The 13,503-nt window shown below is 45.6% G+C and overlaps 1 pseudogene; it reads right to left on the reverse strand.

Annotated features, from left to right (window-relative positions):
- Positions 1-823: 823 nt before the first annotated feature.
- LOC150066264 (nuclear ubiquitous casein and cyclin-dependent kinase substrate 1 pseudogene) lies at positions 824-1,612 on the reverse strand (annotated as a pseudogene).
- Between the last annotated feature and the right edge of the window lie 11,891 nt (positions 1,613-13,503).

The following is a 13,503-nucleotide window of genomic DNA, read 5'->3' on the forward strand; positions in this document are numbered from 1 at the left end:
TAAGTTGTTTTTCTTTTTGATTCTTGGTAAAATTTTATCCAAAAAACAGGATACATACATATTTTAAAAATATGAACCATTAAAATGAATGAAATATGAAATCAAGTGATTTCATTTTTGGCAGCCCCTGTTTTCATTTTAAGTTCCTGAAAGACTACTGTAGCAGGATAAAAGGATCATTCACTCCAAGACTTTTTGAGATAACAAGTGATGAAATAAAAAAAGAAAACCCACACTCACAAACAAGGCCAGATAGCCCATTCCCTCCCATGACCAAGGTAAAAAACATGAAGAATTTTAGTAACGATTCAGAATTCATCTTTTATCTCCTACCTGCTTCATCAGTGGAAATTTAGAATCATGATTTTTTTTAAAGATTCTTAAACATATGTATATAGATTTATAAACTCATTATATGATGACTGATTTTTTTAAAGTTCAAGCAGAGAGAGAAGCGATCATTTTTAACTAAAACCTTCTGCGATTTTGATGATAGTCCAACTTGTTAATTTTTTTTAGCCAAAAGCAAAGTTCCATAGTGTCCATCTAAAATCTTACTGCTTTACAACTGCAGTATACCTTCCATTTTAAAAAAAAAGATGAAGCAGTCAACCCAGTGATTAATTTAACATGGCTTTCATTGGAGAAATACAGGAGGTGATGGCAAAGAGAAGACCAATAAAAGAAAAAGGTACTTAAAACACTTCATATACAGTGGTGAGAGGGGATATTCAACACATGGGAAAAAGCACTGTTAAAGTCAGGCCATAGCCAAAACCACGAACAATATTCAATCTTACGTAGGTTCTCCTTTTTACCCTCTTTTTTTCTTTTTTTAATAAAATCTCTCCCCACATTTAACCATTTTTAATCCTCCCCAGATTGGGCTCCATCTTCAGACCCTTCATCTCCTGATTTTTCGGGAGCAGGGCTCGCAGAGGTCTTCTTTTCTTCAGGGCTTTCCGGCTCCTCGTCATCCTCTTTGGGAGAAGGAGTCTTATCCTTTGATGCCTTGGAGGCTGTGGGGCGACCCACTTTTCCTTGCCTTTCACTGGACTAGGTGTCACTGTAGCCTTTAGCCTGGGTGTGGGCATTTTCTTTTCTTTTCTCTCAGGTTTGGACTTCTTTTTGTTTTTCTTTTTTGAACTGCCATGGTCACTATCATCATCATCTTCCATTAGAAAATCTTCATCACTGCCGGGATCTTTCTCCTGGACTGGTGCCTCCTCTTCTTCCTCTGGCCCCTGCTCACTGTCAGCATCTTCCATGAGCATCTCTCTCTGTGTAGAAGCTGCTTTAGATGCTGCCGGTCGTTGCTGGTGCACATTTTTATGATCTTTTTCATCTTCACTGTCCTCTGCTGAATGAGAGTCATCCTTCTTGGTCTTCACATCTTTTTCTTCGGAGTCCTCACTATCTTCCTGTGAATTCTTTCCAGATCGTCTCTTATTTTTAGCTTCTCCAGGAGATGATCGAATTTTCTTAGCAGGAGGGCCAGAATCTCTTCCATAATCTTCATCTGCATCATCAGATTCCTGAAACTGTGAATAACCAACGACCTTCCTATTTCTGATAGGCCGAGACATGTTCGCTGTCCACACAGGACCGAGTCGAGAAGCCAAGGACCACGACCTCGCACACTCAGCACCCCCCCCCAACTTCGGTCAAGGAGGCCTCGGCCCACGAGTCCCGAGCTGCTGTTGCCTCAAACTCTGCTGCTCCTTGGTTCGGGGTCTCTGGATCAGACAAGCCCCCCGTTCCCCCGTCTCGTCACATAAATTTTTTTTAAAAAAAATCTTTTAAAAAAAGATTTTTTTAAAAAAAAGATAAAATAGGAGAAAATGATTGTGAGGAAATAAGCAAATGATTGTATTAATTATTTACAGATATTGGTGTCTCATGGCTGTAACCTTCTTTGGCTTTTGTCTATCTTGGGGCTTGAAGCCTGGGCCTGGGCATTATCCTTGAGCTTTCTCAAGGCTTGCATTGTGCCCTGTGTGCCCTTACACTACTTCTGGCTTTTTTTTCTCTGTATGTGGTACCGAGGAATGAAACCCAGGGCTTCGTGCATGGTAGGAAAAACTCTAACACTAATCACACTCGTGGCTCATGGCTGTAATCTTGTGTATATGCATGCACATGTGAACCAGTGTTGAGTCCTGAAGTTCTTTGGAGAGCTCCTTTTGGCATTTTCTAGGTTGAATGGGAATCTAGGACATTATATGGTGCAGACTTTGAGTGTTGTCAGGATTAGCTCAGCATGATGCAGTGTTGCATGGGAATTAAGACATCAACTCGAAAGGAACTCATTAGGCAAAGCTTACTTCCGCAGAAGGCTGTGCCTTTAGTGAAAGATCTGTCAAACAAGCAAAGAGCAGGCAGGCTGCTCCCTTTTCATCCCTAACTCAGCAAGTCCCAGCAATCCACTCCCATTGGCTGAATTCAGGTCCCTTTGTTCCCAGTGGCTGATCTTAGGTTCATGACCTGCAAACCCATGTGGCTTAATTAACAGTGTGTAACTCAGATTCAAAGAGTTTCTAATAGGGAGCCTTAAAGTGTTCAAGAAAAGGGTGTATGCATCATATGTAACTGTCAACAGGAAAGCCACCTGATTAAAGCAGAAGTTTTACAGAAAATTAATTTTCACAAGATTATTAAGAAGCAGAGTGAGAAAGCAGGGAATTAGGGGAGGAAGCACCATTATGTTGTGGACCTGTGGCTGTGTTCCCCACATTTTGGGTGGGGGTCATGGGGATTGAACTTGGACTGGGCACTGTCCCTGAGCTCTTCAGCTCAAGGTTACAGCCTACCCTTGAGTCAAGCCCTACCTCCCTTTCTCTAGAGGTTAATTGGAGATAGAAGTCTCAGGTCCTTTTTTGCCTGGGCTAGCATTGAACCTTGATCCTCAGTTCTCAGCTTCCTGAGTATCTAAGATTGCAAGTGTGAGCCACCACACCCATCTGTGTTCCCCATGTTTTATCTTTTTACCTTAGTTCTTTCTCCACCTTAGAGATCAGAGGAAGAAACACTTGGAAATTTTACAGGAAAGGACTGATAAGGGGGTTGTTGCCCCTGGAGATAGCAGTGTCGAACCATTATTGTCATTCTTATGAGATTTTCATTATCCTTGTGCTTGTGCAGTGGGATTTTAATTGACTTTTCAAGAAATTGTATTTATATGGTACAGAGGAATTGTACCCATGATTTCATGCTACCCAAGCAGTCCACCACTAAGCCACATTAGTAGCCCTGATTATTGTCATTTTTAATGCACATGGGGTGAGCACCAGAAGCTCCTGATTTATCTTAGATGCACAGTAGGCTGACATCTGAGCAATGTGATTTGAAGCCAGCCTAGGTAAACAAACTCTCAAGAACTTTAAGTAACCAGCAAAAAGGAAATGGAGATGCAACACTGACCTTGGATGCAATTTCCCAAAGACAGTGTGAGGTCAAGCCCCAGCAACTGCATCAATAAATATATAAATAAGCAAGCCAAGTCCTGTGGCCTGGAGAAGGAACAGAGTGGTGTAGGCCATGAAGGAGTCAGCAAGAAGCAGCACACCTCTGCAGAGATGTTGCAGAGAGTGCTTTGGGATGAGAGCCCTGCTGCTCTGCTCACCCAGGAAGCCAAGGGACTGGGGTCCTGAGTTTCCTTTCCCCTCTACATCCTCAAGGCTCTGGAGGCCGCTCCAGCCATGGTTCCACAGGAAGAGGCTGCAGAGTGAGGCCTGGTGGTGAGAATGACCTCGTGGGGGAGGCTGGCCCTCTCCTTCCTTTCCTGTCAGCATTGTGTCCTGAGCTGGCAGGATGGACCAGTCCTGGACACACACACAGTGCACGTCACCACCACAGGTCATAGAATTTCAGATTTTCTAAAGGCTTCCTTTAGGATGCTAAAAAGAACTAGAAGAAGGAATTGGAATACTATATTTTATTCTACAAAAAATGCAACACGTATCTTTTCTACATGTTTTGATATAAAATTATACATGGGTTTTATTCTACCTATATTTGTATAAGGCATTTTCATTCTCCTATTACATTAACTAATTTTGGACGTACAGTTTTCAATGACTGCAAATTTTCATTCCTGCTTTTTTCAAAATGTCCATCATATATAACAATTTCATTTTGATTATACTTGTATTGTGGTCTCTAATGGGAATTTGCCTGTTACACCATTTATAATATAAAAATGTTAGCGTTCAGTACTGCCATAGAGTGTACTGCCTTGTGAGCAATGCAGACTTCTAAATATATAAATATATAATAAAATAATGGTTATTTACAATACAATAATAAAAATTTACAGTAATACAGGGATCATCTAATATAGTAATTTAAGGAATATCAACCTCTTGCACATGCCCCAAGTTGCCCCCCCCAGTCCTTCGCCTCAGCACTTCACTGGAATCTTCGTTCTTGGTTCAGGTTTGATTCCACTGGTTAGATTACATAATTGAATGCACAAACTGTACAAATCACAAAGCACAAATCTGGCAACTGTAAAGAACAGTGCATTATGAGAGAGGAATGTAAAGGTACTCCATTGCCCCCGTTGGTCTCTGAGGAAGATTGTTTCTGAGGAGTCCACCCTGGTGTTGGTCCTTCCCTGGGCACCCAGGCTCTGCTGACGGCCCTAGAGTTGGTCCAGTTGCCCAGGGTCTGGGCCATGTGAGCTGCAGTTCGCTCTTCCATGAGGAGGCCTGAGAGGGCTGGGTGCAGTGGACCTGCCCATGTGCCTGTGCCAGGCAGGAACCCAGGGCACTGCTTGTGCCATGCTGTCCGGCCTTGCTGGAGACCACAGCACAAGGATTTGGGGTGTTGGGAACTGGGGTGACAGGGGTGGTGTGGGGCCGAGCCCTGCCCCGCTCTCGGTGGCCCTCAGACCTCAGGAAAGCACCACGACCTCCACCAGCTCATCGTCGGCTGGGCAGGGGAGGGCAAACTTGTCATCCATGATTGCTTGTGCCATGGCCTTCAGGAGCCGGGGCAGCTGCAGGATGTGGCCAGTGAGGCTCCCGAGGCTCCAGGCCCGGCGAGGCCCGGGAAGGGGCTGTGGGTGGCCAGCGTGGCTAGGCTCCCACTGCTCACTGTGGTGCTGCTCTGGGATGGGGATGAGCACGGGGCGCGTGCCATCGGGGCTGGGCGGGGCAGCAGGGGACTGGGCGGCTGCCAGCTCCTTGGCCTGGAGCTGTGGGCACTGTGGGTGCTGTGGGCCCAGGGCCACCTGAGGCGCCTGCAGCTCCTCCTCCTCCTCCTCCTGATCCTCCTGATCCCCATTTTCTTTCTGATCCCTCTCCTTCTGCTTCTTCTCTTTCTTCCCCTTCTCCTTCTCCTCCTCCTCCTCTTCCTCCTTCTTGACCTCCTCCTCCTGGCTCTGGCCCTGAGCAGACAGGCTGTCCTGCATCTTTTGGACTCTCATCTGCAAGGCCTCGCTCCCTCTGTGGAGATGGCGCAGGGCGTCCCCCAGCTGACCGGCTCGGAGCCTCACCGTGCGCACCAGGCTGGAGAGATCCTGCAGCTGTGCGTGGACGGAGGCGGCGGCCTGCAGTACTCGGGCCAGGGTGATGCCCACATCGTCTTGCTCGGGGGACCCTGGCAGAGTCTGCTCAGGGTCCTGGCACCCTTCGGGAGACGCCTTGCAGGCCTCGCACTGCCCTAAGATGGTCTTGGGGCTCCCGCAGGTTCGGGAGGTCTTCATGGGGTCACTGCTGGGCAGGCACACCGGGCAGTGCCTCTCAGGATTCCTGCAGCTGTCTGGGCTCTCGACACTGGTCAGGGATTGGTGTTTAGACAGCAAGAGCTGGGAAGGGGAAGGTGTGGGGCTGCCCTCCGGGACTCCACCAAGACTCAGTGATCGCTGCTCCCACCAGCGCCGGAGCTGTGTCCACCTGGTCAACTGTTGGCCAAGTGAGAGCCTGAAGAATGGAATCCAAATGACACTAGGCAACCAGGCTTGTTTGTGGGTGTGGCCTGGATGACCCCCGGCCATTGGTCGGTTGGAAGTATGCAAATAGGGGGTGTGGTCAGCCTGGACCCTCCCACCCCTGAGCCAGGAGGGGTGGGTGACATCACAATGGAGTCACATGCCAGGGGCTCTGGCCTCACCTGACCCAACCTTGGAGGACATGCACAGATTCACAGGACACCACTCAGTGCCTCCATCACCTACCGAGTAGCTCCTGGCTCAAGGAACATGCCCGGCTCAGGCCACCCTAGATGTTTCTATGTAGCCCATTCTCACATCCCTAGACACAGCCTAGGCCAAGACATGGTTGAAGGATGTGGCCAGCATTTCACCCTATTCTGAAGATGTCTGCCATGTAATCAGTGTCCTTTCTCTACCCTTCTCCTGTCCCATATTTGTCATAGGGGAGGGGGTCGATCTTAGAGTTGGAGTGTGGGGATTGTGTGGCCATGCTATCCCCACCATTTTCTGTATCTGCATCTTCATGGGCAGTCCAGGAAGTTAAGCTAGGAATGCATGGACAGATAACCACCATCCATCCCCTACCTCCCTCTCCACAGCATTTCCCCCCCCACACAGAGTCGCTGTGGACACCGCACCCCCTTGTCAGGCAGGTAGATTTGAGTGTGGGCTCCTCCTCCTTGTGAATGAAGAGTTTCTCTTTGGCTGTGCTTGGCTTTAGTCAGTGAGATCCATGGAAAATGAGTTGTGTTCATTGGTAGCACTCCAAGGTAGAAGTGGCATAGGTGGGCTCCAGTCAAGTCTCATCTCTCCGGTGTCCTTGCTTGAGCCCTTCACCGTGAATGGTATCTCATGAATGTCCCAGAGAAGAGGCTGCCTTTGATCTGTAGTTGTCCCTTCCTGAGGCTTTTCAACTTCCAGTACATTGTAAACATAAAACACCTATCTCGACAAGATAAAATAATGGCATTTGCAGGGAAGTGGATGAATCTAGAGTGAATCATGTTGAATGAGACAAGTCAAGACCAAAGGAACAAAAGACGCCTGGTATCCTTGATATGTGGCTATTAAATCCAAACAGTACAAGAGCAATAACTTAATATTTGCATACCCAATGCTATAGACATGGTGCTGGAAATATAAACAACTACATAGACATAAAAACTTATGACTCTATAGATATTGTTTTATTACAGATTAATATGCATCTATGATATATAAACCCTTAGCCTTGCCAGTGATTATATATAGAGATTCCCTTCTTGAATACTTATTTGTTAAACATGTCATTTGAAATATGATATAAAAATCAATGTTAATAAATTCTAAAAAAAACCCAAAACAGAACAAAACATCTATTTCATGCCAGGTTGGCTCCATTACTCACTCCTGTAATCCCAGCCATTCAGGCAGTTGGGTCAATCCCCTTACAGTCCTGTCCTGGAAAAATCGCCTGAGAGACTCTGAAGAGATGGGGCTGGGCCCAGTGGAGACCACTCTTCATCCCAGCAGGAAATCTGAATTAGGAGAACCTATGTCTATGTGCAGGCCTGGGCAGAAAGAGAGACCCTATCTCAAACACAATCACTGGGAAACAGTCAGCAGCAGAATACCTGTGTAGAAATGGAGGCTTTTTCATCAGATCTCACTGCTGCCAATACACACACGTATTTCTATAGCACCATGTCTGTATTCCTGTTCTAATGATGGTGTGTGTGTGTGTGTGTGTGTGTGTGTGTGTGTGTGTGTGCATGTGTGTGTAAACATGTGTATGAGCATTTTGGGAATGTTGTCTCCGTGGGGTCTAATCTCACTGAGGGCAATAATTCTTAGTTCCATCCCTTTCCCCACTCAGCATTTACTGTCATGGCCCCAGAAAGTGCTTTCATTATTTCTTGCTGTGGAAGAGGCCACTGCCAAGCTTGGTAGCCCAGGCAAGGAAGTGTGTGAGACTCATATCATAGCTTTCAAAAGCTATTCATGGAGCTGTGGCTCAAGTGGTCTAATAGTAGCCTTGAGAGAAATAGCTCTAGGACAGTGCCCTGGCCCTCAGGACCAGTGGAAAGACAGAAGGGGGGAAGGATGGAAGGAAGAGATAGAGAAAAAGAAAGAAAGGAAGAAAGAAAGAAAGAAAGAAAAAGAAGGGAGAAAGGAAAATAGATGAAGAGAGGAAGGAAGGAAGGAAGGAAGAAAAGAAAGAAAGAGAGAGAGAGAAAGAAAGAAAGAAAGAAAGAAAGAAAGGAAAGAGAAGACTCCTCAGTGACCTCTGGGCTGTGGTGGGCAGCTCCCCACGGTGTCATCTGGGGTCACTCTTAGGCAGTACTGGCCACTGTGGCTGTGTGGAAGGTTCTAGAAGACCTTGATCCTATTCCTGGCCATCAGCAGCTGCTCCACCTCACCCACCTCTCTCCCCCTCTATCTTTCTCTCTGTGTTTCCTCCCTCCCCATTCTGGAGTCTAACAACCTTTTTTAGGGCCTGACTCTTGTCTCCCAAGAGTAAAAGGAGAAGTCGCCATGTTTGACAGGCCACACTGGCAGGCACAGCATGGATCTGTCCCTTTCTACTGGTCACACTGGCTTCAAGGCCCACCCAGATTCCAGGAGATGAGAATGGCCTTGCCTCCAGGTGGGAAGGATGATGGTGGCCATGGAAGAGGTTCCCACAATGTCCTTGGGCAGTGATGTCGCACCTCCTCCCAGGGTGAGTCCTGGTGGTGAGATGACCTCCTAGGGACAGCCGGGCCTCTGCTTCCTTCCTGTGTCACCATGTCTTTTTATTTGAGTTGCTGGGTTAAACATAAGACTTCCAGAGTTTGGGAATGTGGTCTGCCAGCCTGGTTTCATTCAGTACCCGCATGAACACTGTTTGCAATGCATTTTTAATTGACAGAAATCTAGGTATCGTTTCAAATTCATTTTTAATTGTGTATTCATTTTACTTGAGATTCCTTTGCTGTCATTCTGAGCCTCCTCTACACACCCAGGTTTGAAGCATCAAATGTTCAAGTTCCTAAACTTGTGTAATGTAAATGTTTATTTTGGGGGGTTATTTTATAAAAGTTTGGAGAGCATTGTTTCTGCAATGTTAGGCAAATTAGTTAATATTTCTAGGCTTCGGTTAGGAAATAGTTAACTAGTTCATTAGTTAAATGTGCTGATTCTGGCACTTACATGCTCTTGCTTAGTTCTCTTGCTGAAGACTGACACTCTACCACTTGAGCAAAAGGTCCACTGCAGTTTTTTGCTGGTCCATTGGAGAGAAGAGTTTCTTGGATTTCTCTGCCCAGGATGGCTTTGGATTCGTATCCTCCAATCTCACTCTCGTGAGTACCTAGGATTTTGGGTGAATCACCTGTGTGTGGCTCAGTGTTCTTTTTTGTAGAGCAGGAACCCAGTACCCTGTGGGCTCAGTATTTCAGCACAGGTGAACATCCACAGGAAATTCTCGTTCATCCCTGTGCTTTCCATGCACTCTGGAGATGCTGGGGCGTTTTTTTACCTGTTCCTCTGCCTGGGACTCATCTTCTTGTTCTGCCTTTTCCCCAGGTCATTGTTTGTGGCTCAGTAGTTCATTTTTGCTTCCCATGATTTATATACAGGTTCATGAGATCCTGTCAAGGAGTTCTTCTTAATCTCGACCGAGACATTGTAATTCCCTGGGTTGATTTCACATCAGCACAGACAGCTTGGGGCTGGGCTGTGTAGTGAATCCATGGAGGAAAACAGCCAGTGGGATCCATTGTCAACACAGGGCATCTGCTTCTGAGTGGAAAATGCTCACACAGTGATTAAAGTTTATGAATTTGTGTTATAATCATAAAACCCTGCACTTGGAAGTTGTCTAGGTACACAGTGAACGATAGGACAGCAGAAAGGGGTCAGCTAGAAGAGGGAAGGGTGGATCATGGTTAAATGAGAGGTCCCAGGAAACACCTCCCCAAAGAGCCTTCTCTGCCACAGAGATCAAAGTGGGGTGGAGTCAAGGCCCCCCTCCACCCGTGTCCAACTGCAGTGCATCTAGGGGAGGGACTTTCAGAGTGGAAAGAAATGCATCTTATAACTTGTCTAGCTCTCTGCCCACCAGACACTGAACTTTTCTAGATCTCAGGACACCATTAGAGCCTTGCTTTCCCTGGATTTTGTATGTGTCCAGCTTCCTTCTTTGCGCTTGTGCAGGTGCGTGCATTTCTGACACTGCTATCTGCATCTCCCCTCCTGGTCCTGCTTCCTCCATGTGCTTAAATCTTCTTTTGTGGACATATTTATACAAAAAAAACAGACTAAATTATTACACAGGGGCGGATTCCAGTGGTGTAACTCCCTTGAACAACTAGCAGTTTACCAAAATAAATAGCAGGAAGCTAAAGCATATTTTGTACTCGGAGTGAGGGACTTGTGGAGAGAGGCAGTGTGAGCAAGCACAGTCACAATATTCGTGTACACAGGTGACAATGGAAGCAGGTAACCTGAGGAGGGGGGATGGGTTTAGAGATGGGGGACAATGGATGGGGTGACATTAGTGGAGCTGTATTGCACTCATAAACTGATAAGTTGCATTCACACCTCCTTGAACATGTACTAAAAGATAATAAAACTAAAGCTTCTTATGTGGAGATTGGTCCAGATTTGTGGGTGCATTGTACACGAATGCAGTCACCCAATGTTGCCTTTACCAAGCTTCACCAATGGCAGCACTGTGTAGGAGGGGTGTCAGGATACAGGACATTTCAGTCCCCACCCAGTCCCCAGTGTGCCCCTTAGTAATTGTTCCCACCCTCCTGGCCTCTGTGCAGGAGCAGTCTACTGTCAGTTCCCACAGTATTTTCCTTTCACGAGTATTGTGTTTATTGTATACATGTTTATTTGTTTATTTGAAACAGGAAAGAGAAGGTGGGAAACAAGGTGATTAGGAGGGGTGGGGGAAGGGAAATGGGGACAAAAACATGAGAAGAGGTATCAATGTGTGAGATATTATGCGCCTACTATCTGGTGAATGTAACTGTAACTGCTCTATACATTCCCTTAACAATAAAAAAGTACTGTGTGACAGAATTATGTAGTATGCAACTACTGAAGCTCTTTCTTCCAACATTCACAATAGTTCTTTTATGCTACTACCTTCTTTCTCTTCAGTCTGATCTTGTTTACCACCCTTACCCCTTTCCTGATTCTCTAAACTTGTAAACTTCGCTGTACCTTATATTAAGAAAACATGAAGTCAATTGCCTGTGGCTTATGTTTGTAACTCTACCTCAGAATATGAAAATCAAACACCACAGATTGCGGCCTGCCAAGGTTGATTTTGTCAACAATGTGGCTTGAACTTAGGGCTTGGGAGTCCCACTAGTTTTAGGCACAGCTCCCTTTCCAGTTTGGGGGCAGTTAATTGGAATAAAGAGTCTCACAGGCTTTTTTTGCCTGGGCTGGATTTGAATCAATGATCCTCAGAAATATATGGGACTGCCCTCATAGTAATTCAGTCCCTGGGCTGGGAATGTGGCTTAGAGGTAGAGTGCTTGCCTAGCATGCATGAAGCCCTGGCTTTGATTCCTCAGTACCGCATATCCAGAAAAAGCTGGAAGTGGTGCTGTGGCTTGTGCCTAGCTTCTGAGTTCAAGCTCCAGGACTGGAAACAAAAAAAAAATGAATTCAATTCCTTAAATAAGTGACTCTATACCTATATATTCCTTTGCATATGTGTATACTGTGACTGGAGCTTGAATCCAGGGTCTGGGTTCTATCTTAAGCTTTTAGGCTCAGGGCTCACTTGAGTCACAACTGAACTTTCAGCTTTTTTCTGGTTCATTGATAATAGCAATCTCATAGACATGTGTGCCTGGATTGGCTTTGAATCTCTATCCTCCTATCTCAGCTTGCTAAGGAGCTAGGATTACAGGTGTATACCATCATACTTTTAGAAGAAAGTATTATTTTGGATGAAAACATTACTAGGGTTTCCATTATCCCCATGCTTCTCCTCATATTGTATGGAGCCCAGTATAAAAAGCCTTGAGTAATTGGGCTTGGACAATAAAAGTAACATAAATATAAGTTATATAAGTAAATATAAGAACACATCTGGTTTCTTGAAATGCTTCATGCCAGATAATTATTTACAATAAGAAACAATGGTGTCTGCATCAGTTCACCCTGGCAGTTGAGATTCTCTTTTTGTGTTGTTCCAGAATTGGGCCTCACACTTAGGGCACTGTCCCTTAGCTTTATTGCTCAAAGCTGGTGCTCTACTGCTTGAACCACAGCTCAAATTATGTTTGTTTGCTGCTTAATTGGAGATAAGAGTCTCCTGGAGGTTTCTGCCTATTATGGCTTAAAATAAATGGTTCTCAGAACTCAGCTTCCTGAGTACCATGGATTATAGATGTTAACCACTAGAGGCCAGCTTACTGCAGCTTACTGGCTCAAAGCCAGCCCAGGCAGAGAATCTTGTCCAATTAATTTTGCTGATGCAAAATGTTGGAACTAGAGCTGTGGCTCAAGTGGTAGAGCACCAACCTTGAGGGAAAAAAAACAAGTGACTGGGGGGTGTGGGGGGGGGAGGGAAATGGGTACCAAGACATGTGAAAGGGTATCAATGTATGTGAATTAATGCACCTTCTATCTGGCAAATATCATGTAACCCTTTTACTAATTACAATAAAAAAAAACCAAGAGACTGTACCCAGTCCCTCAGTTCAAGTCCCAGTCCTGGAAACCCCTTGGTAAAATAGGCTAAGCTTCAGGTCTCTGGCTAGGCAGGGCCAGCATCCATAACAGCTTGAAGAAGTTACAAAAAAATGGATATTCACCCATAAACTCCAAGGGACCAAAGTCATTTGGGGGGAAAATTGGGCAGGATAGATTGAAGGAAGAGGCATGGGAAACAGTGGTAGCAAGTGTGGAAACTGCACTTGTGAAAGATAGCTACAGGCCCTAGCTTTCTATGTCTACCCAGAAAATACTTGCTTTATTGGAGGAAATCTCGTTAACGAAGGGTGCCTTGAAAACACAGTAGGACCCTGAAATATTGTATTGGCTGTTCCTGGGACCAGTCTGCCATCAAGCCAGCATATTCAGAGGAAGCAACCAGAAAAGGATTAGGAAGTAGAGTTCACTAAAGTCAAGCACACACCTTAGGTTAAATTAATAATGTTTCCTTAATTTAAGTCTCTGTAGAACTTTCAGATAACTCAGCAGGAAGTGTGTAAATGATCTGGGAGACACTGCTACTGCCCAGCTCAGATCCAGCCCATCCCTTCCAACCCAGAGATATGTGCTTTATTAAAAGATAAAATTAGGGGCCGGGAATTTGGTCTAGTGGTTAAAGTGCTTGCCTAGCATGCATGAAGACCCGGGTTCGATTCCTCGGTACCACATACATAGAAAAAAGCCGGAAGTGGTGCTGAGGCTCAAGTGGTAGAGCTCTAGCCTTGAGAAAGTCCAAGGACAGTGCCCAGGCCCTGAGCTCAAGCCCAGGACTGGCAAAAAAAGATAAAATTAGCTGGGCATGCTGGCTCATGCCTGTAATCCTAGTTAGTCAGGAGGCTGAGATTTGAGGATCAAAGTTCAAA

This window comes from Megascapheus bottae, chromosome 2 (genome assembly GCF_031878675.1).
Source record: "Megascapheus bottae isolate mThoBot1 chromosome 2, mThoBot2.hap1, whole genome shotgun sequence".
Lineage (NCBI taxonomy): Eukaryota > Metazoa > Chordata > Mammalia > Rodentia > Geomyidae > Megascapheus > Megascapheus bottae.